The sequence below is a fragment of the Megascapheus bottae genome, chromosome 21, assembly GCF_031878675.1.
Source record: "Megascapheus bottae isolate mThoBot1 chromosome 21, mThoBot2.hap1, whole genome shotgun sequence".
Classification (NCBI taxonomy): Eukaryota; Metazoa; Chordata; class Mammalia; order Rodentia; family Geomyidae; genus Megascapheus; species Megascapheus bottae.
In genome coordinates this window covers 9685347-9709238 of record NC_143529.1, presented here as the reverse complement: position 1 = coordinate 9709238, position 23892 = coordinate 9685347, and positions in this window count along the sequence as shown.

Sequence of the window (23892 nt, the reverse complement as noted above, 5' to 3'; positions counted from 1 at the left end):
TATAAATAGTTCTAATACTATTTACTTCTCCTCAAATACCCTATTACTCAAGCTTTGAATCATCTTTATTATATCCTTTCTGCCCTCTTTAACATTTTTACATTCTTCTTAGTTGTGCCTCTAGAATCCAAGTGTCATTGTTTATTAAGGGCTTACGTAATGCCCAGGAGAAGAGCCTTTCTACTTGGAAGGCTCTCAAATGTTGCCCTTTCACTTAGACAGCTCAGAAGCCATCCTTGTTTCCCCCTTTCCATTAGTAATTCTTTCTTGAAATAATCCTTGTTTAAAACAGAGCCCAACTTCTGTTGTAAAATAGAAGATGGTGCTGGGACATCTACCTCCTCTTTATTCCAAGGATCCTTTGAAATGACAGCAAAGATTTTTTTAATGAAAGCAGAACCATGCTGGGAAACATATGTTGGTCAAAAATGTTGGAGGATTCCTAGAATACAGAAAACATATGTGATCAGATACAGACAGAGACAGAGCAGAGGCAACCATAGGCTGAGATACCAGAGGCGCAGCCAGGAAAACTCTGACTTCAAAGCCAATTAATGCCAAGAGTAGCATTGGCCAGTTGCCAGGTCAGTCTTTTAGCATCTCTTCTTTTCTAGTTTTGGGGAGTGAATGAAGGGCCTCTTGATTGCAAGGCTGGCAGTGCACCACTTGAACCATGCCCTCAGTCCCCAGTGAAGCTGTTGAAAGAGCATCACACTCCATTTCAACCGTAATTGACAGGTAGTGGAAACTTTTGCCCTGGGATAAAAAATAAAATTACACTAAGTAATGGGTACTTGTGTCCAAAACGTTGCAGTGAAGGTTCTGAAAGCTGAGAAAGAATCAGAATCTCCAAACAACAGGAGTGAGAGGCTCTGCTCCCATACTGTCACCATCCCATCCGGTCCTCGGATTCAGCTGATAAAGGGACCACTACAGAAACATTGTCATTTGCCATGACTGAGAGTTTGGAGAGTTACCAACCAAAATCATCTGGTGTGACATAGATTTGTCTGCTCACAGCTTCTTGCTCAGAGCAAGCCACATGACCTTAATTAAACTCGAGGCAGGCAAGAACTTAACTCAGCTCAGAAGGATCAGGAATATACTTGGTGTGCGGTGCTCTGACTGGTCTAGTGTCTGCAAAGGGGCAGACTGACAGAGTGTTCTCCACCAGCGCTGGGAGCTTGTATTATTCAAGCAAAGAATTGGAGAAAGTGTCTGGTGATAGGAAACAAGTTGTAAAAATACACCAGCAGAAGCCTGGCTTTATCTCAGGATCATGGTACAGTAGATGACGTATAAAAATTCATATAAACAGAGGCCGGGGAGTTTGGCCTAGTGGTAGAGTGCTTGCCTAGCATGCATGAAGACCCAGGTTCGATTCCTCGGTACCACATACTTAGAAAAAGCCAGAAGTGGTGCTGAGACTCAAGTGGTAGAGTTCTAGCCTTGAGAAAAATCCAAGGACAGTGCCCAGGACTGGCAAAAAAAAAATCCTATAAACAATCAGAAGAAGATGAGAATTAAGAATTAGGAAGAAAAGTGTAAAAAACAGCTACAAAATTATGAGGATATAATGTGTATAAATAGATATGCATTCAAAATTATACAAACATCTTTATAATTATTGTATATGGTATATATTGACTTTGAATGTTGTAATCACTATGAACAAAGACAAAAAGTTTTAGTATGAATGTAGAATTGGGATATAAATAGTGAAAAAAAGAAGGGAAAGAGGTAAGAGTGAAATCAGCCCAGACATGGAGAATATGATAAAAAAAAAAATCTCACACTGTAGGCTGGGAGTTTCGCCTAGTGGTAGAGCGCTTACCTAGCATGCAGGAAGACCCAGGTTTGATTCTTTGGTCCCACATACATAGAAAAAGCTGGAAATGGTGCTGTGACTCAAGTAGAAGAGTATTAGCCTTGAGAAAAAGCCCAAGGACAGTGCTCAGGACTACAAAAAAAAATCACAGTGTAATTCTTGGCAATTCCCAGGGCATTTATTATCTCCTTGGAACCCCATAGTGGGAACTCCTCCCCACAAAAAAAAAAAAAAAACAAGAAAGAAAGAAAGAAAAAAATGGAGGCTCTGAGGATGACTTCCATGAAGGGATAATTAGTCAACTAAAAAGACTGCAGGATGTTAATCATAAATTCTATCAATTTTCTTGCCACCTTGCTATGAAATAACCTGCTCTTTGTCATCAGATAAAAAGGTAAGTTAGAGCAATGAATTTCCTTACCTTTTTTTGAAAATGGAAGTTCCGCATGCTTTCTTAAAAGAAGAAAAGCAAAATGGTATGCATAGTTGTGTACACCACTTATGATGGTTATCAAGTCTTTAAGAGCTGTCAATGGAGCCCTAGTGTCAGGTGAACAACCTGTCTCAAAATGTCTTAAGACCTCATGATCTCACAGCCTCAATGTGGACATGTGGACACGTGGACATGTGGATGAAGCAAAGCAGTCCAGGTTTTGTTTTTGGAAGAAGGACAACAGTTTTGCATAAGCCCCTAAAATTATAGGGACCTCAGCATGTGAGGGAGGGGATACAGAGGATCTAGGTCCTTTCAGAATGTGAGACATATATATGCCCAAGGGTGTAGCTCTACACAGCACAGGACTGTCCTCTCATCCAGATGCCACCAAGCAATGAATTCCTGACTTCTGTCAATTATGTGGCATGCAATTCCCAGCACTTTCACAAATGTTTTATCACAGAGCCTCAGAAAGAGCACTGGAACCATTGGGTCTGGCCCAGCACAGCAGGCCCTCTTAGGAGGTGAGATAACTGGTTCCAGAGACATGAAATGATTTTGTTTACAAGCATCCCATAATGAGTGACATGATTAGATCTATGTTTTCTTAGTACAGTTGAATAATTTTCCTTGTTTGTCCTCCACTCCCCCCTCATATAACCTTATGTGTGAATTTGGATTGTTGGAGAGGTCTCTGCCTAATAAAACACAGGACATTCTAGCCATGAGCAGAGGGCAAACTCAAGATACAAACAAAATGTGTTATCACCTATAATCATATGGTATTTATTATTTTCAGATAGGACACAGAAGTCAAATAGATGCTGTTCTGTGGATAGTTCGTAGGGAGCCTGTATGAGGTACAGGATCCTGGAAGAGAGGAATGCAGTACTGGGGCCTCTGCTCACCAACTTGGTGGTGTACTGTATTGCTCCTCGGCCTGAGGGAAGAACAACAGGAGGCCCAGTCTGGAGGCTCATGCCTGTAATCCCAGTTATAGAGATTTAAGGGGATTGTGGTTCGAAACCAGCCTTGGCAAAAAAGTTAATGAAGGTCCCCTCTTCGATCAATAAACTAAACATAGTGGTTAATAACTGTTATCTCAACTCCCCAGAAAGCATAAACAGGAGGATTGTGGTCAAAATCTGCCAGACACAATTCACAATACAAAGCATAAAAGGTATATCAGGAGGCCCTGAGTACAAACCCTAGTCACACACAGAAAAAAAAAAAGGAGGGAGAGGAGCAGGAAAAGAAGAAATAAAAAAAAGAAATTCAATAAATAAGAAATTAAAAATAAATTAATTAATTTTAAAAATAAATTTAAAAAATAAGAAGGCCCAGCAACTCCAGAGCTATAGCTTCCTCAGCTTCTTATTCTAAAGTACCGCCCCAGCGCTTAACACAAATACACTCAGGAATTGTCTGTGCTAAGTGAACAACTATGGAAGAGCCATGGACTATGGAGATCAATTGCTGTCTAGGAAGAGGACTAATCTAGAATGTCACAACTTTTTATGCGCAGTACTGTCTACTGGCATAGAAGGGTTTAGAGGGAAGAACATGAGGAAAGAAGACTGAAGTGGTCAGAGGCATGGAAATGACCCTGTATGGAAGAAGAGAGCCCCAGGCTGAGGAGCAGCAGATCTAGTGACCCAAGAGAATACTTCTTTATATCAGTCGTGGGCCTTGAACTGAGGGCCAGTGCTCTTCCATGTTGAGCCACAGCTCCACTTTTGATTTTTCTGGTGGTTAATTAGAGGTAATAGTCTTTAGAGGTAAGAGTTTTGTGGACTTTCCTGCCCCCAACTGGCTTTGAACTATAATCCTCAGAGGACAGCCTCTTGAGTACTAGAATTACAGGGGTGAGTCACTAGCATGCCTGGCTGAACACTTCTTGTTAACTCTTTTGCTTGTCATGAGGCCCGTTCAGTAGTTCTTTTCCATTATGAGGGGAGGGAGGGAAAGAAAGAACATAAATAACGAATCATCAAATAGAACTTTGAATCCCCTGCTCTAACAAAGAAGGGAAAGGAAGACCATTGTAGCTCCCCCACCCCCACTCTCTTTCTCTCATTTTAGTGTTAGTTATATAGGGGTGAGGTGGGGACGTCATTGTCACATTTCTACATATGTTTACAATATATTCCCATCAGTCTCACCCGCTCTATCCTTTTCCTTTCCCCAAACAATTTCATTAGGTTTCTATGTTCTATTTTCATAGATGCAAATTACCTACTTTGACCATATTCATCTTTGTTCATTCTTCTTAGCCCAGTCCCCTCTGTCTAGACACCCCCCCCCACTCCCATCGATGCCCAACACAGTCTGTTTATCTTCCTTCCCAACTCTCTATCAAGAAGTAGCTATCATCGAAGCTCTTTTATGCTGTTTTAATATATACTTGTATTTCAGAATTATTCCCTAGGGGGAACTATATCTTTCCCTAAGGGGACTCTCTCTTGATGCTGATTTTTGAGACCTTCTCATGGTATTCACTAGATCCAAGAAGATGTACAGAAAGGGGGCTGTCATAGGATCAAAAAGATCTAGGTGCATTTGCATTTCTTTGATACCGTTCTATGAATTCATCTCTATTTTATTAACCTAAGCTAGAGTTTAATAACAAGAATTCAATATGCAAGCATTATTTTTCTAGAAACAACAAACTAACCTCAGTTTGATGGCATGTTTTGTGGCCTAAAAGTACATTTTTTTATTATGATCTTTTTTTGAATACTTAGGTTCTTGGGGAATGACATCACTTAGAACACAAACTGGGGAACCACTCTGTACAAGGGTTTTTTTTTTTTTAATGTGGTTAAGCACTGGGAAAACCAGATTCTTCCAATCAATGGTAGTGTTGGCCCCTAAATGGCTTAGCCAAACCCTCTCCTCTCTTCTGGACTGGTTTATAGAAGCAGGCAAGGAAATAACTTTCATTCAGAAAATGAACTACAACAAGAATGATGTGAATTTGCTTGAAATAATAACCAGAAAAGAAAACCATTTCTTAAAGGCAAAAATCACAGGGAAAATCAATTTGTATGTCACTAAAATAAAGCTTGTTCTGTGGCTCAGATTTAAGTCTTTCTAATTTGTTCCTAGCTGGATGGATCACAGGATGTGGAATTTACAGGTTTCTAAGCCAGATGGTCTTTTGTATCATCAAGGCCCTCCTTAAAGAATAAAGGCAATCTTGGCCTCCTCGCTTTCCCAGAGAAGACACTGGATCTGGTCTCTACTGAAATCAGGAGGCATTTATTTCCTACTTACCTAGTTTATAGCCTGTGCTTTGTAAACTGAGGAAGTACGAAAAATAAAATAAAACACCATCTAGCAGTCCCACCTACTGTGAGTTGTTACTAAGCAGAGAGAAATCAAATCCAGGAAACAAAACATTGCAGAACCTTGTAATAATAATGAAGGAATTAAGAGTTGGCATAAGTTTACATGTGTAATCCTCACAAAACCCACTTTTATATAGAGAAGAAACATTAATTTACCCACTTAATCCTTTAAAAAATTTTATTTTATTGTTGGAGTGATGCATAGAGAGGTTACAGTTACATTCGTTAGGTAGTGGGTACATCACATTTTGGATATTGATACCTGTTCTCATGTTTTTCTCCCACTTTCCCTCCCCCAATTCCTCCCAGTCATCTTATTTTTCCCCTTTCCTTCCCTATTTTACATAAACAAATAAGCGTATATACAATATACAAGGTACCAAAGTCAGATACAGTAACAGGATAAAGCATAAGGGGAATAAAAGGGAAAAGAAATAACTTCACATGGTACATTATAAACAATAACCACAAAGATAAACCTCTTGTTTCCATATCCTAACTTTCACTTCACTTAGCCTCATCCTATATGGCCATAGCTTTTGAGCTATTGTGATCCTCTGCTCAGAAAAACCTATACATACACTAATTATTACAAATGAGGGAAATCATATTCCCCTATCAGCGAGCCTATGTTCCTTTGGGTCTGGCTTACTTCACTTAATATGTGTTTTTTTCCAAGTCTTTCCATTTCCTTACAAATGGGACGATGTCATTCTTTCTGATGGCAGCATAGAATTTCATCGTATTTAAATACCATTCATCTACTGAGGGACATCTGGGTTGGTTCCATATCTTAGCTATGGTAAATAGCTAATGCTATTAGGTAATGCTGCAATGAACATGGTTGTGCTTGTAGGTTTAGTATGTCCTTGTTTATTGACATTTGGGTAAATGCCCAGGAGTGGGATTGCTGAGTCGAGGTGGAGCTCTATGTTTAGTCTTTTGAAGAACTGCCATACTGGTTTCCACAGTGGTTGATTGAGTTTATATGCCCATCAATAGTGTAGTAGCATTCCATTCTAGCCACATCTCTACCAGCATCTGTTGTTATTAGATGTTCTGATTATGGCCATTCTAACTGGAATGTGGTAGAATCTCAGAGTTGTTTTATTTGCCTTTCTTTTATGGCCAGAGATGTCCTAGCATTTGTTAAATGTGTTTATTGGCCATTCTTACTTCCTCTTCAGAAGAATCTCTAAGTCTTTTTATTTTTATTTTATTTTATTGTCAGGATAATGAATAGAGGGTTTATAGTTACATCCATCAGGTAGTAAGTGTATTACTTCTCATACATTGTCTCTTTAAATCTTTAGCCCACCTTTTCATAGGATGGTTGTTTCTTTGTGGATTTGTTTTTGAGGTTCAACTTTTTGAGCTGTAGGTATATTTTTAGATATGAGGCACTTGTCTGTTGTATATTGATCTTGCTGGTTATGTCCTTTGCCATGCAGAAGCTCTGTAATTTAGTGCAGTCTCATTGTCCAACCTTTCTTTGATTTGTGTTTATTTGCCTTTATTCAAAAAATTTCCACCTATGCCCCTAGTGTATCTCCTATTCCTTCCTGTAAAATTTTCAGTAATTTGCCCACTTAATCCTTAAAAAAAACCCACTTTACGTATGGAGAGACCAAGGCACAAAATAGTTCTTGATCAAGGTCACAAAGCTTGTTAGGGGAAGAACCAGGACTCCGACACACTGCTGCTTCAGAGCAAAACTTGGGTATTACAGCTCTGGAATCTTTAAAGAAAGGCACTTGAAAATGAAAAGACCTCCAGGATATAGACACAAAAGCCATATAACAAATGACGTCCTTAATGTGCTATGTTATCTCTCATCTCTTTTGCTGTCCCTTGGTTATCTCATATTGTTACAGTATTTCACCTTGTTATCTGATATATTGGATATATGTTTATTTGGCTATTTGAAATGGGATAGGGAAGGGGGGAAAACAAGATGAGGGGCAGGGGTAGGGGAGGGAAATGGGGACCAAGACATGAGAAAGGGTATCAATTTATGTGAAGTAATGCACCCTCTATCTGGTGAATATAATATAACCCTTCTATTAATTACAATAAAAAATATATGAAAAAAAAGAAACACATGCACTTGAAGTTTGAGGAGTTCATCAGGCATTTGAGGAGTGAGGTATAAGACAGAGTCCCTTCCTTAGGAACCTAGTTCATTATCCACTCACTGAGCATTAGCTCTGAACTCCATTCCAGGACTATAGCCCTGAAGAGAATGCCCTTCCCCGCTCCCTCCCCCTGCCCCTCCTTTTGAATGAGAGTCATTAGATTTGATTTGAAAACCCATTGAATTTGGATAAACTGTTTAAGGGCGGCAAAAACTCTTAAAACTTTTAAAACTAAATTAGAACTGGGAAATCTGTCAAATTTGGGGTTTCTGTTCTACACTTCAGCAAAAAAAAAATAAAAATAAAAATAACCACCAAAAATCCAAACAAACAAACAAGCAACAACCATCCAGGGCCCTTATATTTTTCCCCTCTGGCAAAACACTTTTATTTTCCATAAATGCTTTAATCAGTTTGGAGCATTGGTTTAGACGGTTAGTTTAGAATGTACTTGAGAGCTTTAAGCATCAAACAGACTTTTAAAGTGGCTTTTCCTGTTAACACAATGTTTCTCATAACTAGTCTGTTGTGCCAAAACTCATCGTATTAAAGTTATGCTGCCATGAACCTGAGCCAGAGGAGTTGTCCTCTGGCCATGGTGTGGTGACCATTTTGTTTCCCGGCATTCGGTTCACATTCATGGTGCCTTCGTGTGCAGCTTCTAGCTAGTCGCTTTGCTATCTTGTCAATTGGTTTGCATTATTTGTGATAATGTTTTACCCTTTATTATAATTACCACAAGTCATGGGAAGGTTCAATGGTTTCATTAGTTGACTGAGAACAACAAAGTCTAAAGTTTCATTGAAATCAGATGTAATGTTTGTGTTCCAAGGTCAGCTGGAAACTAATAGGAATAATTCAAGCCATAATATCCCAACTGAGGCTGAGCCATGCTAATCACCCCACAGATCACACTGGCGTGGTGGGGGTGGGGTGGGCACGTAGCTTACATCCTACTCCTCCCTCATTAAGGACACTGAAGACCAACTCTGTAGGAGGAAAGAATTCATCTTTAGCAGGGTGGTCACAGCCCAGGCCTTGGGAAGTGTAGGAAGCTGGGAGCCAGGAGCATGCGGGTGTAAGATGGCAGAGCTAGCTCTTCCCATGCCTTCTTTTCCTTTTCCTTTTTCAGTTCTCTTTTTCCTTTTGCTGGGATGTAAGAGCACATCAAGTATGGAGTCAAGAGATCCTAAAAAAGCCTTGAACCTCTTGAAAAGGTTTATGATCACTATTCCTGAGATTGTAACTATAAGAAAGGTTTCTAAGGAAGTAATGCCTTCCTCGTTTGGTAACATAGCCAATGAAAACTTTCTCATTGTCATATTGCCCTTTTAGGCCTTCCTAGGCCTACTTAATACACCACCATCATCATCATCATCATCATCATCATCATCATCACCATCATCATCATTATTATTTTCTGATACTGGGACTTAATCTCAGGGCCTGGCATACCTTGCTTGGCTTTCTTGCTCATAGCTTCCCTTCTCCCACTTGAGCCATGCCTCTATCCCAGCTTCTTATCTCTTTCTTTTCTTTTTTGTGCCACATATTTATTTTTATTGTATTTTATGGTCAGGGTATATGTAGAGGGGCTGCAGTTACATTCATCATGTATTGGGTGCATTGCTTCTCGAACGCTGATCCTCCTCATGTTTTTGTCCCCCTTTCCTACCATTCCGATCATCTTGCTCAGCATTTTTTTCTTTTAATTGGAGATGAAGACTTTTCTACACAAGATGGCTTCAACTACAGTCCTCAAGGTCTCAGCATCTTGAGTACCTAGGAAACAGACGTGATGTCTTCAGAGGGCTTTTCCAATTCCCTCTGATATTTAATCCCTGTAATCATTTACACGGTGTAAGTGCTTTCATTAATTAGGCTGAAACACACGAAATTGCTGACAGTAGCTTATTTTGTCTTGATGCTAGGTATTTAATCTCATGCAATCTAATACAGTGTCTCATTTGGTCACTCTCAAAGGCTTTGTTGCACAGATAGCTTATTAATCATGATGAGACTTAGCCCTAAGGGTTGTTTAACAAAAGAAGTGGCCAGCATTGACCGGAACCTGGTTGCTGTCTTCACCCTGCACTTCTGCCTCCCACCCCATGGATGAACCCTGGAACAGCAGAATCAGGAGGCAGGGAGCACCCAAGTTATGATGCGTTTTACACCTTGAATGACCTTGAGTGACCCCGTAGATGAACCCTGGAACAGCAGAATGAGGAGGCAGGAAGGAGAGCCCAGGTTTTGGTTCATTTTTCACCTTGAGTGACCTTCAGGAAATGCTCATCACATCCCCTCTCTTCCGGTGTCCATGGAAGCAAACAAAGTGTAACCCCATTCCTTATTACCTAGTACTCTTGCACCTTTGAAAACTTGGTGCTTCTCATTTTGTGTTGGAATTATCGTGGAATGGATAACAATTTACAGTTGCCTATTAATCCTTGATCACTTCCAAAATAGTAAAAATCTAACCTGTACGTTGCTTTTAAAGGGAATGAAAGTTTCATGAATTCTAGATTTAACACTAACTGAATTTGGCATGGCATTACTTTTGCAGATGGTTAATTAAACACTTATTAATCTCAGCTTTGCTCCCGTTTGCATATATTCTTTTTGAGTTATTTTTTCAGCTTTAAAACAGTTTGGGGGGAGGTTGTTAGAAACCTCCTAAGCTCCTAGAAGTCATGTTTTTTTCATACCCAGTGTCAAAAACAGCCTGGCACCATTCACATGGCCCAATGAGCATGACTATCCATTTGGTACATGTTTTGTGCTCACCAGACAAGGCTTGAGATACGTTCCTCATCAGACCTCACCTGAATGCTTTGCTAAGTTTTTACTGAGCAACCTCCCGGTACCATAAGCAAGTTCATCACTGTAGAGTCTGCAGATGCTTCTCTAGGTTAAGCTATAAATCCTTGAGAAAGCTGGAGTGTTATGCTTTAAGAAGTTTTGAGATGACTTAAGGTTATGAGAGAGCATGTTTTCTTTCACCTGTTTAATTTCGTTTATTATTTAGTTTATTTCACCTGGCTTATTTAGCAATAATGACTAGTATATATGGAATCAAGAGCAGTGTTTTATAGCCAGGAATATCTTGGCTACATCCCACCTTCACTGAATGAGCCATGTAGGTGTATCTATTTGAGATGACATTTTTTTAGGGACATTGATTTCTTTTTTTTTTAAGCAAAAGTCCTGTTTTTATTTATTATAGCTTTGCTCTTTTTTTGACAAAAGTGAATACAGCCAATAATTGATATTTTAATGGCTAGATGGACCGTTTAATCCATGTAATAGTTTACAAATTACCCATTACACAAAATACTGGAATAAAACTCTTTTCCTTTCATGGGCACCGTTTTATTCTTTTTATCTTACATTATAGGATTTTACCCTTCTGAGTATCACTACTTCTGGCTTCCTAGTAACAAAGATATTGTTCTTCTCATTTTATAATGATGATGATAGGCTTTTCTACCACCCTAAGCTCTATCTTTCATTAACAAAAGAAATCCCATAACTCTGATCTATTCTTTTTAAGTAAGAGTGCTGCTTTCCTTGTTTGTTTTGCTCTGACTCATCCATGTACACACATTCACTGAGGAAAAGTTTCTTGAGTACATATGCTGTTTTAGGTGTGAGCAATGCACAGAATTAGAAGAAACTATCCCCACTTGGAATTGAGTTAGTCACTATTATCCCCACATGAGCTTTTGGGCTCATGTTATTACTCAACTTTGTCTCAGTGGACACATCAATCTCTGCCAGACTTTACTTGGTTAGAATCGTATCGTTACCATTATAATCTTCTCTTTTTGTCATACAGCTATAGGGAATAGTGGAAATATCATTATTCCTAACGTGAACAAAACAATGAGATCTAAAATACTTTCACTAACACTTGTTTGCAAATAGGCCCCTGGCAGGCACTCACCCTCTCCAGCATCCATTTTTGTTGGTGAGGAATGTGTGTATTCAACTGCTTACTGCCTCTTCCCATAGGCTAATTGGGAAAGATTTCTGCTTATAAACAAGGAACTTTTTATAAATTATAAGCAACTGGGACTTGTGGAAAATACAGTGGAGTTAAGCTAATAGATTATGTTGAGGAAAGTTCAAGATCCAGGGCAACTCTGTCTTGGTGGCAAAAATGAATGGAAAAAGGCCTGTTCCCTATCTTTTCTATACTGAACTCAGGATTTAATCTCAGAAACAAACACAAATGCCTGCTGGGGCCAACCACTTAGTCACTGTCTAGGGAAGAGGAGCACTCTACTTGGCAGGTCACAGGAGACCGCTGTCAAAAGAGTCAAGTGGTTTCTCACAGAGAAACCAGAGTCTTGTGACCAGAAAAGACTGAGATGTGTGTGTGTGTGTGTGTGTGTGTGTGTGTGTGTGTGTGGTGTGTGTGTGTTGGTGCACGCATGCTGAGAGTCAGAAAAAAACAGTTGTCGATGGCTGTATCTTTCTTTTCCACACTATGAACCTTGTAGGATGTTAGGAGTTTAAGAATGGTGAGAAGAGGCCGAGTTTGGCCTAGTGGTAAAGTACTTGCCTAGCGTGCATGAAGATCTGGGTCCCATTCCTCAGTACCACATATATAGGAAAAAAACAGAAGCGGTTCTGTGGCTCAAATGGTAGAGCACTAATCTTGAGAAAGCCCAAGGACAGTGCTCAGGCCCTGAGTACAAGCCCTAGGTCTGGTGATGATAACAGCTATTTTCAAGGAACTTTTTTTCCAACCATGTTAAGGCATGGGAGCAGATGCCTCTAATCCCAGCACTAAGAGGACTGAGACAGGTGTATTGTGAGCTCCAGGCTAGCTAGTCTATGGAAACGTTAGCTAAAATTTAATGGGGGCACTGATGGCTCATGCCTGTAATCCTAGCTACTCAGGAGGCTGAGATCTGAGGATCGTGATTCAAAGCCATCCTGGGCATGAAACTATGTGAAACTCTATCTACAATAAACCACCAGAAAACTAGAAGTGGCACTATGGCTTAAGTGGTAGATCACTAGCCTTGAGCTGAAGAGCTCAGGGACAGTGCCCAAGCCCAGAGTTCAAGCCCCATGACTCACCAAAAAAAATGTTAAAAAACCTAGATAGCAGGAGAACCCAGACTCCGGTTTGACTTCTCTCAATTTCAGAGTTCCTTCAACACATTTCAAAGTATCAATCATATTTACTTGAAAATGTAGAAATAAGAGATCACCAGGAAGAGAAGGATTTCTTAAAGAACATGTTTCTTTCTTTCTTGTTTGGAAACTTGACTTCGAATGATGGGATTTCATCAATTTGCTCGACGCAAAGTAACAGAGAGCTCAGTGTATCCCAGAGATGGATTGGACAGATGTGGTGCTTCACTATTAACATTTGGGAGGCTCATTCCCACCAGGGACATTTGTGAGCAGCTTCCATGAGATGCTATGCAAAATCCGTTTAATACTTTCCTCATTTGTCACCGTGCCGTGAAGCTGGTAAAATATAGAGGAAACAGAAAATTGGGCACATCTGTGAATTTGGTTGTGTCCTGATTATAGCAATGCAATTCCACAGATGTGCATGTTTTTACAGGAGAACAGGTTTCTATTTGACTCCAAACTCCATCAATGCTCAGCTGATGTTTTATAGCTCCCTGTGGGTTTAGTGTGCACTCCCTCGATAGAGCCAAACAGTAGCTTAGCTATAAGATTCATTGGCACCACTTCAGTATCTATTTTCTTAAATTATGGTAAATGAGGACTTAGGGCATACATATGTCAACTCCACCTACATATTTCTCCTGTAATAATGTTTAACACATTCATTCTGCCTCTCAGCAGAGAGCCCTAAACACTTAGTAAACATTTATTCGTGCTTACATGAAAAAGAGTTCGATAGCTTTCGTAACTCTTATGTTACAAAGAAAAGAGATGGGGAGGAGTTGCTAGCCAATGGAAAATATATAACTGTATTGAGAATAATCGTTTCCTTTTCACAGTGGAGAAGTTCTTGAAGCTGAGCTAACATCATGGTGACCAAATGCTAACTCAGAGGTTCTCACGACTGGATGTGCATGATGGTTGCAAAGAAATAGACACATGCCACATTGCTCTGCCCCTTGAGATTCTGAATCTGAAAGTCTTCACTGGGGCTCAGATACCTGAATTTGAACAAATACCTCCTCTCCCAGGGGATTCCAGAGACCACTTGTTTAAGAATGCAGTTTTAGATGAGATAATCAAACGGAGATCATAGAAGAACCAAAAATCATAGCACTCTTGTAAAACTTCAAATTTGATTTTCTCCCTTTTCTTTTCTAATTACCCCATACTAGAAAGATTATTCTCTTTCTATTTCTCTCTTTGAAACAGGGTCTTGCTCTGCAGCCCAGGCTAGCCTGGAGCTCACAATACACCTGCCTCAGTCCTCTTAGTGCTGGGATTAGAGGCATCTGCTCCCATGTCCTACATGGTTGGAAAATAGCTGTTATCATCACCATTGAATCTAGTTTTAGATTCAATGGTCAGCCAAGCCACGATGGCTCCTAGCCACTCAGGAGGCTGAGATGTGAGGATCATGGTTCAAAGCCAGCCTGGGCAGGAAAGTCTGTGAGACTCTTATCTACAATAAACTCCCTAGAAAAATCCAGAAGTGGTGCTGTGGCTCAAATGGTAGAGTGCTAACCTTGAGCACAAAGAGGCCCAGAGACAGTGCCCAGGTCCTGAGTTCCAGCTCCAGGACCAGAAAAAGAATAAAAAGAAAGGAGAGGGGGCAGAGGGAGAGAGAGAGAGAGAAAGAGAGAGAGAGAGAGAGAGAGAGAGAGAGAGAGAGAGAGAGAGAGAGAGAGAGAGAGAGAGAGAGAGAGCGAACATGAGGTTTCCCTAGGCTCAGGGTTTCAAATTGTTCACGTAGTTTTAGAGAATGTAAAACTATACCAATCACTCATGTGAAGCAGAAAGTATTTGAAGGATCAATCCAGAACTCTAGGGATTTCCAGTGCCTATCAAATGGTTTCCCTTGTGACAGATGAGCTTCCTAAAATGCACATTTCCTGTCACTCTGTTCCCCTCTAAGGACCTTTTTGACCCTTGTAATACCCCAAACTGCATTTTATCCTTTTACTAATCATATGAGGCAGATAACATTTATATCCATTTTACAGATGAAGAATTGGAGAAAGATTAAATTCCTAGCCATACAGATGAGTAGAAGGGCACTATATGATTAAGCCATGATTTGAAAATGTTTTTATCTGGGGCCAGGAGTTTGGCCTAGTGGTTAAAGTGCTTGCCTAGCATGCACGAAGACCCAGGTTTGATTCCTTGGTACCACATACATAGAAAAAAGCCGGAAGTGGTGCTGAGGCTCAAGTGGTAGAGCTCTAACCTTGAGAAAGTCCAAGGACAGTGCTCAGGCCCTGAGCGCAAGCTCAGGACTGGCAAAAAAAAAAAAAAAAGAAAATGTTTTTATCTGTCTCTGAGTCCCTATACTAACCATAACATTGGTAGAAAAATAGTAAGTTACAAAGTTATTCAACTAAAAAGAAAGCCTTTAAGTGAAAAGGGGAAGATAGGAAAGAACTAATCCAACAGTTTATAGGCATCGTAGTAGGGGTTCTCATTTCCTCATTCAGACTTCAGAAAAAGATGGCAGCTTCTTATATACCATGTATTATTCCCCATGTAATTACACTGAGCAAAATACCTTTTGAGTAATTGTATACATAATCAAATATTGCATACATCTCAAAGTTTAGAGGTTCCTGCCAACCACCTCTTACCCTGGACCAAATGGAATCCTAAATATACAAAACTATAGCTATAATTATCCCCCTGATTTCCTTTGGATTTCCTTTAATAATGTTTGATTGTAATTTAAAGTCAGCATATATGGAGGGAGGGGGATGAAGAAACCAAAATTATGCTCTTTTGTCTTTTAGAAAAGTAACAGTTACAAGAATCTTCAATATCATCAATTCACTTTTCTCCTGCATAGAATGAGCATTTTATCAACCACAAGTATGCTTCTCCACATAAGACAGCAACTGCAGCGCTGTGGTGAGTGCAACAGGACTGAAGTCAATGCCAAAGACGCATCAAAGCTTTCTGAGCCTCTATTGATGTGCTCAATTCATAGCTCAAAGAAAGAGAGCAAAGAGAATGAAGCCAATGGAAGGAATGGCTTCGGGCTATGCTTTCAAAATAGGTTTAATATAAAGGCGAAACCAGCAGTAAGATATTCATATATAAAACAGATATCTGCCACTTAGCAAGCTGAGCAGAAAGAGCTTCCAGGGCCTCTTGATGTTCAGGCACTATTGATCCTAGGAACAATAGGCCTGAAAAAGAGAATATATGCTAGCAGCTGATTCTGGCCTTACAGTGTCTGCATGGGAAGTCTGGAGCCCTTGCCAGTATGACAGTAGGATTTATTATCTCTTTTTTTGAACCTGTTATTAGGATAGGCAAATTCCAGAACACAGGGAGGTTCTGGAATCTCATTCTCCCTTTTAAGCTAGACTGACTGGAAGAAAGAAACACATTTTGGACTCCCTAACCACTTGTTCGTCTGGTGTCACCACCTTGTTCCAAAGGCAATGGCGACTGGAGAATTAGTTGAGAGCTCCTGTACTGGCTCATCCATCTAGCTCTGTCCTCCCTTTCTACTAATTCAGTGCTCTCTCCCGGATATCAAGACAGAGAAGGCTCTATAAACTGATTTGTTGAATGGTAACTCCTTTGTACAACTACTTAAAGATATATTTCTAAAAATTCTCTTAAAAGAAGTCTAAATAGAGAACTTTCTGGACAGATATTGATGGAGAGAAAAGGTCTTTCTTTCCACAGGGAGATACTAAAAGAGGAATCATGAAGAATAGCCTCAACCCCTAATACATTTCTTCCTGAATACTTGGAATTGGATGCTGTGTACACTGCTAGGTATTTAATAACAAGACTTGTAGTATCCTCAAGGTCAGATGGTTGGGACATCTCCAGGTAATTTATGCACAGATCTTTCAGACCCTAAGTTCTTCTTACTGGAAATAAAGTAGCATCCTCTAGTAGGTGGGTTATCTTTAGAGTATCTGTCCCCTGAGACATTAGGTCCCAAGGCTAAAAACCAACACATATTGAATGGAGAAGCCCAATGAGCCGCAGTCATACACAATGTTTTATGGAAGATTCCCTGTCTTCACCATTCTGCTGTCTGTTCCCACAAAGTTTCTGTGACAAATATTTCTTCTGAAACCATTTTTTTTTAATCTAAAGAGCGGCGTAGACAGGAACATAGGTGTATTTTCTCAAACTTCTCCAAGTCTGTAGAGATGGTACACAAGATTGATGGTACATAAAACATGGTTGGCTGCAAACAGGAAGAGCTGATTTTATAAAAAGAAATTATTCTTACATTGTCCCATTTTTACAATATAGACTTTGTTTCATTTATGTGGAAAAATGAACATTTGAGACTGAGTTATATAATTAAAAGAATTGGTAAGAATGGATAAAATTCACATACTTAAATACTTTCTCACAACTTTGAAACCATTTTCTTAACTGATAAGAACATCTCCAGTAAGTAAGTGCATAAAAGTAACAACTTTCTAAGAGATGTCCTTTGGTAAGGAGAAATCATTTATTTAAAAAAAAAGTCTGTGAAACATATTGGTGACATCCTAGTTCATTGTTTTGGAGTATGGGATTAAAATATATTGCACACCACAGTGCTTAAAAAAAGTGTAGGTAGGACAAGGAAGGGATTGGATAAAAAGTGTTTTGTATTGTTGTATAATTCGAAATTGTAACAGGAATGCTAGAATATGAAAGTAAAAAATAAATAATTTCTGTCTAATCAGCTTGAAAATTATTCTCATCACCCAAAAAAGCATCTTTAAACTTGAAATATAAAGATGATTACTTTTGTACTTCAGTGTACATTTTTATACAGCACATAGCCGCTTTGAACCTTCTTAGTATTCACCATCTGTAGAACTCAATTTCCGTTTTGTAAAAATATTGCTGACATCTGTTTAAACCCTAATATCTCCACAACCATGTAGAATGTTAACTCAAGCTTGGTGTCATGTTAAATTGCTTGAGCTTTAAAATAATATTAGACGTATGGTTTTGTTTCACCACTGCCATGATACTAGCTAATTTAATCCTAAAAATCATGGTCCCCCACCCCCAAGTGATATCAAACATAGAACTTCCATTTTGCATCATGCTCAGACATTTTTTTTTCCTAGAAACAACTTGAATGTGTGGAATCTTAAAATAAGATCATGATATATTGGAGAGTCAATCTCTGGATTGTATCATGGGACAAGCCTGACTTGACAGTCAAGAGACCGTCTCCTAGTTCCTACGGCAGCTGAGTCTGGGTGCTCAGGACACCTTTGCAGCCGAGCATGAAGTAACAACGTGGGTTTGTAAAGTGTTGGAAAATTCTGAGACTTTTCCATAATCATGATCTCCTTAGATTTCAGCATAGTCTTAGTAGATACAGTAGGGTGGTATACTCCATATTTCTTTCCTTATCAACCTCCTCCTACTGATGGATTTCGCCTGCTGTTAGGATTACTGCTTGTTAGAAGTCCACAATGAGTCCTTCTTGGTGCCGGAAGAAGCTGCCTCACACCAATCTATTCTGTGCCCCAATGGCAACCAATCTCCAATCAACAACTTGGTTCACATGGGGCCCAAAGATGTTGTAGACTAATACCATAGCAAGGTTAGGCTCAGTGGAAGTCTGGGGACCAGAATAGCATGCTCTCCCATCCAGTACAAGCTTTCTCAGGGAAGAAGACAAAACAGAATCTTAGATGAGCTGTTTCATACAGGGTGCCGTTTGGAAGAGGTGTATCTGTGCAATGGGAGGGGTGTGTGCGGCCGCTATTAGGTGCTGCCAACAGAGCATCTTATTCTTCTCACTGCCAGCACCATTGCCCACCGGTAACTTCTAATGGAGTCCTTCTCTAGGATTTGCAGCCAGCTACAAGGCACAGCCCCTTACAAGGGGATAGCTCTTCCCTAGGAGCAGTGTGTGTCAGTGACTCTGCTGGAAGGATACAAAGACTGCTCTGAACTCAGTACAACTCTGAAGAGCTTCACCCAAGGAAATCTCTTCAGAGGCCAATAGATTGCTATTGACATATCATCCCATTTTAACTTCCTCTCCTGTTTCTACTTTCCTCATTCTCTAACAGGAGTTGTTCCTAAGAGCAAGCCCCAGAGAATGATCAACATGCAATGCTCAGCCCGTTTCCATGGGAACCCACTCTAAGACAGGAAGCTGCTATTAATTGCCCAATTTTAGGCCTGTGGGAAAATGTGACGTAAACAATGGTCTAGAATTGCCCAGGGTCAGGTTGGTAGCAAAGGTTAGAGACATGACTATACTTTGGGGCTCCTCTCCAGCTCTTCACTGTCCTGACTGCTGTTCTTCCTCCATCTATCCAGGCACCCAGTGCTCCCTCCTATAGGCAGGCATTGGCTTCGTGCTGATCCTGCAAAGAGGGCATTCTGAGCGCCATCCTGACCCTTACGGGGATTATCTTTAATGGTAGTATTGTTTGCTAGAATTCACATTGGATGAGTGCAGGGCACCGGTAGCTCACACCCATAATCCTAACTACTCAGGAAGCTAAGATCTGAGGATCAAGATTCAAAGCCAGCCCTGGCACAAAAGGACCTGAGTCTCTTATCTCCAATTAACCGCTACTAAAGTGGAAGTGGAGCATGGCTCAAGGGTAGGGCAATCGCCTTGAGATAAAAAGCTCAGGGACAACACCCAGGCCCAGGGGTAGGGTGGGAGGCTTGAGCTGAAGAGCTCAGGGACAGCACCTCATGACCCACATACACACACAAAAAAAATCACATCAAATGAAATACATTGCTTATACAGAAACATTAGAAACTAGGACTATCTCTGTTCTATGTAGCTGTCAAGGTTAAGGCCACTCACAGTGTGTGTGGTTGTGTATGCACAGGCCCAGAGTTTAAAACATAACTTAAGAATTTATAAACACAGAACATGATTACTATAGAAATCTATTTTTAAATACTGATATTAAATATAAAAGATATGTTCATTTTAGAATATAAAATCTTTTAAAACTATGCAAAAAATATGAATAACTCATTTTAATCCTAACCTGTTTGAATGAGAGCTGTCTAATATTTCACCTAACTCATGGTCCTTACCATTCAATGTTCTTTTTTCAATTGATTTCCACCCTGTATATAATCTATGTTGTCCAGCCATATTCCACTTCTCATTTTAACAGTCAGGTGGTCTTCCAGTGAAACCTGTGTTAGAATAGGCTGGACTAAAAAGCAAAGCTCTAAGCTAAAGAAATACTAAGAAAAGATTGCTTCAACTTGAGTCAAAAGCTATGAAATATTTATTAGGTTGGCTTAATCTGTTGAAATGGTTAGAATAATATTTTTATACCACAAAGTATGAAAAAATACAGATGTAAATATATACGCCTATACACATAGAGGGAGAAGTTAGGCACATGCCTTCTAGGGTCTTTATCATTTTAAAAGCAGGACTGTTCATTCAAATTAATGCATCCTTATGAATAATACCATCGAGCATGGACAACTGCATCAGAGTTTGCATTAGATGAGATCTCAGAGGAACCAGATCTGCAGGACCTGTGTAGCCCGCCTTTGGACCTACCCATTGGCTTGCTCATGGCAGACATGTTCAGATGGGTGAAGACTGATAAACCTCTCGGGAATTGTAAAGGGGAGAGGGCTCACACATTAGTGACCCACGCTTACAGATTAACTCTTTTCTGTGAGCGGAATGAGGTAGGACTGAAGGAAGGTCACACCTGTAGTTCTAACTACTCAGGAGGCTGAGATAAGAAGATTGGAGGACTGCGATTAGAAGGCAACTGGGCAGGAAAGTCTATGCGACTTTCTTCAGTTAATCACCATAAAGTCAAACGTGGAGTTTTGACTCAATTGGTAGAGTGCTAGCCTTGAACAAACAAAGCTCGGAGACAGTGCACAGACCCTGAGTTCAAGCCCCATGATCAGCATGTATCACACACACACACACACACACACACGAATCATAGCTCTAAATATAGTTATCACATTTTCTCTGTCAATGAAGTAGCCCTCTATGATACAGTAACATCCACTCCTTAGGGACCTGCAGTGAGGCTCTCAGGTTCACCCCATTTTTCCTGTGGATGTCTTTACTTGATCACTCAGGCATGCTTCCCAGGCAGCCAACCTTGCGTACCATGTGATTTCTTTGTCTATGTTCCCTACGTTTGTCCCTAACCAAGGTTGGATTGGCAACTGACTGTTTTCATAAAGTTTTATTGGAACAGTCACACTCATTCGCATGATTGTCTGTGGCTGTTTTTATGCTTGGATAGCAGAATTGAATAGTTGTGATAAAGATTATATGATTCACATAACCTAAAGTAGTCATTGTCTGACAGTTGTAGCATAAGTTTGTTGACCCTTGTTCTTGGAAATTCCTCTTTTGGGAAGCATTTCAGAGGGACGAGCTTGCAGTGGGATGAACATTTGGTTGAAGCCCAGCTCTTCAGAAGAGCCACGGCAGCTCTTCCACATTGCAGTGGGCACTTACAGATAGAATCCAGGCAAGGGTGTGGCAACTCTAATCTGTGATCACAGTCATCCTGTCTTCTCAAGTGCTCGGATTATATACTTATAACATCATGCCTAGACTTCTCTTTTTTTTTTTTTCAAAAGGAATATTGGATGGAATGTTTTTGATGGAAGTGGTAGTTATCAGTAAAGTATTTAATCAATATTATTTGATTGTCTTGTGGACAAGATGGGGAACTGTCTCCTTGGTTGACTGTAAAGCATAATCTGAGAAGTACTAATGAACAAATAGAAGTCAACCAAAAAAAAAGCTTTTGGAGAATGTGTTACTGGGAATATTGTTTAGTGGCCTACAGAGCTAAGACAATCTCCTGGGCGCTGGTATTTCCCTGTTTCACCAAACCCATTTTCCTAATTTCAGTGCCTTCGCACTTCTTTACTTTCACACATTGTCTTTCTCCTGGGCTGGACTTGTGGCCACAGGAGGAGTCACACAAACTCAGCATCCTCATTCCTTGCTCTTCTAGTTCTAGCCTCACAACAATCCACCTTTGGAATCACTCAGCTTTCTCTTTATTTTACTATCTCATGCTTCTAAGAAATACTGGAGACAATTGCAAGCCTGTAGTTTCTAACTCCAGACATTTACCCTTTAGAGAGTAGCTTCTGTCATCCTGAGTTTTCTGGCCTCAGTGAATGTGGTGAGATGCTCAAGGCACTTCTGACCCCTCCTTCTCACTCCCTACAGTTAGCTAGTCACATGACCTTGCAGATCCCACCTGCCAAGGTTTTAAAATTCTGTTCCCTTTCCTTCTCTTCCACTGCTCCTTTGGTATCTCTTACCTGACAGCTTGCCATTTCCCCTGAACTGGCCTCTCTGATTCCAGTCTTCTCCTTTCCAGCATCATCTGAGTTGCTGCTGGAGATGTTCTCTTAATAGAAACATCTGATGAGTTTGTCCCCACCCCCTGTTCGGATGTCTCCTAGTTCTGTCTCTCAAAGGGGGTAAGTAAATCTCATCACTTTCTTTCATTGTCTGCTCCAAGGCCTGAGAAGTTCAATTCCTTTGAAGTGGCTGCTCTGTGCCTTGTTGCACGTGTTTCAAAATGTAGGCCCCTGGTCCACTCACCAGAGGCCTGGGTTTCACGAGTTAATGTCTGCAAAGCATCTTGAGCTTGTTGGAAGAAAGGCGCTAGATAAATACAAAGTGTTGTTGTTATTATAGGGAGGAAAAAGTAACTGTTAGCTCAGGGTCTATAATTAGGAAGCAAATATAGTGTCTGGTGGCTTTGATAATAGGATTTCTATGAAGATGTGGCATGCAGTAAGCCTGATGACTGAAATATTATAAATGACATGATTTTTAGCCATTCTAGTCAAAATCCTTACATTTCAGTTTTTGATTGTTCCTGCTTCTCCCCCACACTCTATTTTTAGGTAAATGCTAAAAAGGCGAGTGTCAAATTAACAGCTCAGAAACTAATAAACTTAATATGTTCCTGAAGAAATTATGGTTCTGAGGAATCTGGGCTCGATTCCTTCTCGTTGAGGCCAAATCCCAAAGACTGTAGTTGAGCGTTAAGAAGACGTTCCACTGAGTTCCTTCTGTTCTGGATACTTTTTGCCCTCTGTCTCAACTTCCATTTCTAGTCCCAGGGCCTGGATGCAGGTCTTGTCCTACAACGTGGAAAAGAAAGCTTGGGATTCGTATCAAGAGAATCTGGGTTCAGGTCTTGGAAAGTAAGTAAAGTAGGATACCATTTTAAAATATTTTAATATGTTTATCTGCATATTGTCGCTCTACTGATAATGTTCTGTTCTGAGAATTTAAATGGTTTAAGGGAGTCTGTTTTTAAAATAAAGGATATTGTTGATTTTGTGTGTGTGGGGGGGTGTGTAATAGTTTATCTAGGCAGACAATTCTGAGCCTAGCTGCTATCAGCTTGCTTAGTGATTTCTTTTACCTGCCTTTTCCTTGATTTCTGTGCTGTAAAAGTGTCATAAGTGATCACCGTTATAATCTATGATAGTGGAGAAAACAGCAAAGGAAGAATTCACAAAAGTGCAGTTAAATTCTAATCTTTGGTCTGTTATCACCTAGCCTGCCTCAAGGCTTCATGCTAGTTGCCAAAGTCCCTGGACCTCAGTTTCCTCATAATATAAAAACTATTAAATGATTAAAATGAATTTAAATGAAACTTCCTTTCATTTCAATCAAAATTTTAATCCATTTAAAGAAAACAAGCATTTACAACTTTTCTAGTTTTAACATCCAATGTCCTTTCTGATGTGATCCCTTATGGTTTTATCTTTTAATGTTGACTTTTTCTCATGCAAGTTTTTTTCTAATACTTTTGCCAATATTTTCAAATAGATTTTCTCTGCAGAACTTGGTGTCACAATTCTGTTTGAAGGTACCTGTCACATGTTTACAGTCCAGAAACTTTCAAGTATATATATGTGTTTATTTGATGGATATGAATGTTTTAAGTGTGTGTTACTGAATTCAGGCTTGGTATTTTTTAAGCCCACATGGGTTGGATT